The 5,722-nt window shown below is 38.7% G+C and overlaps 1 non-coding gene across 1 annotated transcript; it reads right to left on the bottom strand.

The window, feature by feature from the left end:
- Positions 1–2,187: 2,187 nt before the first annotated feature.
- On the bottom strand, positions 2,188–2,294 carry LOC113602377 (U6 spliceosomal RNA). Its single transcript, XR_003423804.1, has one exon. It is a non-coding gene; the product is annotated as a U6 spliceosomal RNA (small nuclear RNA).
- Positions 2,295–5,722: the final 3,428 nt, after the last annotated feature.

Here is a 5,722-nt window from a genome sequence, read left to right as displayed (position 1 = left end):
ATTCTACTTATCCAAAGCTTCCTGTGACCAAGGGTTCAGCCACCATCACTTGGTTTTTCGGAGACTCAAAGTGGAACAAAGGTCACCTCAGGTATGTCCTGATAGTGGCTGTGAGCCTGCGGATGCTGTAAGTGGCTCCTGGAAGTGGGGCGTCCAATGCCATGGGTTTAGGGAGGAAATTTAGCTTTCTCTGAGTCAGAAGCAGGGGTGGAAGATGGGGCAGTTGTAGTCGCTGATGAAGTCCTCCTGTATATATGCTCTGGCCACCATCATTCGCATGTATATTCTCCAGTCAGGATCTACGGCCATTGTTAAAAGAACCACATGAGATCTCAGCAGTGTGTGTGTGGAGGGCCTAGAATAACAGGAAACAGATGCACATGTTGGAGCCCCTGCCCTTCCCTTCCTCTCTCAAAGGTCCTCAAGCCCCAGGGAACATGCCCTTCCCTTCTTCTCTCAAAGGCCCTCAAGCCCAGAGGCACATGCCCTTCCCTTCTCTCAAAGGCCCTCAAGCCCAGGGGCTCCTTTCACCCACCACCACATCTATCTCCTCCTGATCTTTGCCTCATCTAATCTGGGCTCAGGTGGCAGGGGGCAAGTGAGGGTGAATGAGGTCGGGTGTTAGCTAATCACACCCCTCCTTGAGGTGTTTGAATTCTGACACAGAAAAGTCTCTAGAACACAAAAGAATGAAGGGATAATGGTGGCTTCATGGCTTGGGATCTGCTCATCTGAGGTAAGGGGCCATTTCTCCTGCCCTCTAAGGTGGTTCCAGTCTTCCTTTGACTTTCTGCTCACTAACATCCAGGAACCCAGGCAGTACTGTGCGTCTTCTGTCATGGACACTGTGCTGTGCAGTAATGGCTAGTGACCCTGGCTGCCACATTCCGACTCTGCTTGCCAGAGAGAGAGAAGATGAAGGTTTGGTACACCCCTTCAGAGACCCTGCCCTCACCACAGAACCCAGGGGGAACCTCTTCTCAAGATGATGGACCCACAGATTTAGAGTAAGTTATGGATGCCAGTGCATTTCCCACAATCAAAGAAGACTCAATTATAAAACAAAAAAAATGTACTGACAAGTGTTGACTATTTTCAACTATAATCATTTGCCTTTTGGTCACTCATATATTAAAATGATGGCATTGACATATATTGCCTTACTTAATAGATAAATTATCCTTGGTGGCACAGTGACTGATGGAGCTCTAAGGAACTTGCTAGAATGGCATAGTACATTGGAGTTGCTAGAATGGCATAGTACATTGGAGAGGCCACATTGGCTTTGGGGTCAGGCAGAGCTCAGTCTTAATATGGGTTTTTCCATATGAGCTGTGTGCCCTCAGGCCACTGTGGAACTCCACTGTATGTCACCACATTTGTTAATTGGGGATAATATTTATCTCAGGACTTTTTATGAAATGGAATGAAGTATCATGTATAAGTAGCTGAGCATAGTGTCTGAAATCTAGTTAGCACTTACTTAATGTCATGTCTCCCTCTCACTTGCAGGTATGTATCAATTGAGTGCTGCTATAAGCCTTATTTGTAGAGAATGGTAACATAAAGACAAGTTGTAATTGCTCATTATTGATTGGAAAATGGCAAAAGAGTCCCAATAATTTACTTTGTTACTTGACTTTACAATAGATTGAGAAGGGGAAAGGAGAGACTTTAACATATAGCAATACATCATGGCAATGTTTAGTTATGGTTAAAAAATATAAGATAAGTGATAATTTTGAGTGAAAATGATCAGTTGAAGACAGAGGATGAGCTACGGATTACATTTTCTTTTATTGAGGTGAAACTCACATAACATATAGTTAATAACTTTAAAGTGTACAGTTTAACAGTATTTAGTACATTCCATCACTTCTCTCAGTTCAAAACATTTTCATCACCCCAGGAGAACATCCTGTATCCATTAAGTAATCACTCCTCATTCCCCCTCCCCCAGCCCCTGACCACTAATCTTTCTGCCTATGGGTTTGTCTATTCCAGACAGTTCGTGTAAAAGGGATCATATGCTGTGTGATTTTTTGTATCTGGCTACTTACACTTAGCATAATGGTTTTGAGGTTCATCCAAATTACAGCATCCATCATAATGCATTCTTTTCAATAACTGAATGATATTCCATTGTCTATATAAACTACATTTTTATTTTATCTTTTTTTTTTTTTGAAAAATATGGGATGCCTCATGAATTTGTGTGTCATCCTTACACAGGGGCCATGCTAATCTTCTCTGTGTCATTCCAATTTTAGTATATGTGCTACCGAAGTAAGCACTAAATCACATTTTTAAAAATTCATTCATCCATTGATGAACATTTGAGTTGTTTCCACATTTTGGCTATTATGACTAATGCTGTTATAAACATTCATGTCCAGGTTTCTATGAGGATATATGTTTTCATATTTTTTGGATATGTATGTAAGAGTGAAATTGCTGGATCATAGGGTAATTATGTGCTTACCTTCTCGAGGAACCACCAAACTGTTTTTCATAGCAGCCACACCATTTTACAACAATAAATGAAAGCTCCAATTTATTCACACCCTCGCCTATGCCTGCTATTTTTCATTGCTAAAATAATTAATAATAATAATAATAATATCACATAGCACCTAGAAATATTTAAAAATGTCCAGTTTGCAACATAAATGTACAAAGCATACAAAGAAACAATGCAAGCATGAGCAGGGGAGGGGCAGAGAAAGAGGAAGAGAGAAATTCCCAAGCAAGGTCATGCTGTCAGCACAGAGCTCGACATGGGGCTAGATCTCAGAAACAGTGATATCATGACCTGAGCCAAAATTAAGAGTCAGATTCTTAACCAACTGAGCCACCCAGGTGCCCCAACTTTAAGTGTCTTAAATGTTCACAGGGAGCTGAAGGAAACCATAAACAAGGAATTAAAGGCAATCAGGAGAATGAGGCATGAACAGTAGGGAATATCAAAATAAAGGGATAGAAATTATAAAAGGAACCAAATAGAGATTCTGGATCTGAAAAGTATAGTAGCTGAAATTAAAAATTCATGAGAGAAGTCCAGCAGCAGATTTGTTCAGATCTTTCTGAAAGGATTGACAAACTTCACTATAGGGCAACTGAAACTACCCTGTCTGAGGGGCAGAAAGAAAAAGAATGAAGCAAAAAGAACAGAGTCAAGGAACTTACAGGACATTATTAAATGTATCAACATACACATTATGGGAATCCCATAAGAACAGAGAGAGAAGGGGAGCGGAAAATATTTGAAGAAATAAAGGCCAAAACCTTCCCAGATGTGATGAAAGACATGAATCCACACATCTAAGAAGTTCAATGAACTCCAAGCAGGATAAACTGAAAGAGATATACAATATACAAACTATCAAAAGACCAAAGAGAAAATCTTGAAAGCAGCAAGAGAGAAACAACCTGTAACATACAAATGACCTTTGAGAAGGCTAACAGCCAATTTCTCATCAAAAACCATGGAAGCCAGAAAGCAGTGGGATAACATTTAAATAATGTCAGCTAAGAACTTTATAGCCAGGAAAATTATCCTTCAAGAATGAAAGAGAAATTAAGACATTCTCAAATAAACAAAAGCTAAAAGAATTCATCACTAGTAGACCCATCCTACAAAGGAAACCTAAAGAGAATTCAGTGTAAAACAAAAGGAACCTAGATGGTAACACAAAGCCATACAAAGAAATAAGACCTCTGTAAACATACAAATAAATAAAAGCTGGTATAATTGTATTATTGGGCTATAACTCCTCTTTTTGTTTCCTAAATGATTTAGAAGCCACAGGCATAAAACAATAATTATATATTTATATAATGGGCACACAACATATAAAGATGTAATTAGTGACAATGACAGCATAAAGGGGGAGATGATGCTTGATAGGAGCAGAGTTGATATATGCTGTTGAAGCTAAGTTTGTTTCTATCCCATCTAGAGTCATAAATTTAGGATTTAACTCTAATCCCCAGTTTCACTAAAAAAATAAAAAAAAATTATATAGAAAAAAATGAAATAAAAATCAATCTAATATAAAAGGAGACAGCATTGGAGGAATTAAAAAACAAAAAAATAATAAATATAGAAAACCAAATAGCAAATGGACAGATCTGGAGAGCCTAGCTGGCTCAGTAGGTACAGCATGTCACTTGATCTCGGGGTTGTGAGTTCAAGTCCCACGTTGGGGGTAAAGATTACTTAAAAATGAAATCTTTTTCAAAAAATTGACAGAACTTGGGTGCCTGGGTGGCTCAGTTGGTTAAGTGTCTGACTTCAGCTCAGCTCATGATATCACAGTCCATGAGTTTAAGCCCCATGTCGGGCTCTATGCTGACAGCTCAGAGCCGAGAGTCTGCTTTGTATTATGTGTCCCCACCTCCCTCTCTGCCCTCCCCTACTCACACTATGTCTCTCTCTCTCTCTCTCTCTCTCTCTCTCTCTCTTGAAAATAAACATTAAAAAAAATTTAATTGACAGAACTAAGTCCTTCATCATCCATAATCACTTTAAATGTAAATGGATTAATCTCACCAATTAAAAGGCAGATATTGGCAGAATGGATTTAAAAACATGATTCAACTATATAAGAGACTCAATTTAGACCCAAAGACAAATAAGTTGAAAGTGAAATGATCAGGAAAGATATTCCATTCAAATAGTTACCAAAAGAGCTGAAGTGGCTATACTAATATTAGACAAAGTAGACTTAAGTTAAAAAATTGTTATAAGAGAGAAACAAGGGCATTACATATTGATAAAAGGGTCAATTCATCAAGAATATATAACAGTTATAAACATATATGCACTAAATAGGTGGAGCCCCAAAACATAAGTAAATATTGATAGAATTGGAGGTAAAATAAACAGTTCTGCATTAACAGTTGAAGACTTCAACACTCCACTTCAATAATGGATAGACCATCTATACAAAAGATCAACAAGGAAACAGAATTTGAACGATATTAAAATCATTTAAAGCTAGGGGCGCCTGGGTGGCTCAGTCAGTTAAGCATCTGACTTCAGTTCCGGTCATGATCTCACAGTTTGTGAGTTCGAGCCCCACATCGGGCTCTGTGCTGACAGCTCAGAGCCTGGAGCCTGCTTCAGATTCTGTGTCTCCCTGTCTCTCTGCCCCTCCCCCACTCATGGTCTGTCTCTGTCTCTCAAAAATAAATAAACCCTAAGAAAAAAAATTTTGATCAATTAAAGCTAATAGACATGTACAGACCACTCCACTCACCAACAGCAAAATACACATTCTGAAGTGTACATGGATCATTAAATTTTAAATCAACAATTGAATGCCTGCTCTTTTGATCAGTTGGCTATTGGTAAGAAAAAAATAGAATTACTTATTTGGGTCTTTGTAACTATGGGCAGTCCTTATTTCTAATACTTCCAATGTGCTTTGAAGACAGCCTACAGTACAACATCAAGCACAAACAAGCATTTCCTTGGGTGTGCAGTTTCTTGATGTGCATGAAATCATGTAGAATGATTGTTGATAAGTGTAACATTGTATTTGAACTAAAATTATACTGCTGTTTTCCCACTTGCCAACTTTTTCAGAGGGAGAGATATACTTCTCACATTAGGAACGTGAAAATTCAGTCTTTGACACGTCCACTGTCTCTACTGATACCAGCATACTAAAGAGGTCATGAGGTGGGCATCCCTGATCCATCATTCCAGAGTCAAGCC

Source organism: Acinonyx jubatus, chromosome D3, assembly GCF_027475565.1.
Source record: "Acinonyx jubatus isolate Ajub_Pintada_27869175 chromosome D3, VMU_Ajub_asm_v1.0, whole genome shotgun sequence".
Classification (NCBI taxonomy): domain Eukaryota; kingdom Metazoa; phylum Chordata; class Mammalia; order Carnivora; family Felidae; genus Acinonyx; species Acinonyx jubatus.
This window is presented reverse-complemented; position numbering and strand designations above follow the sequence as displayed.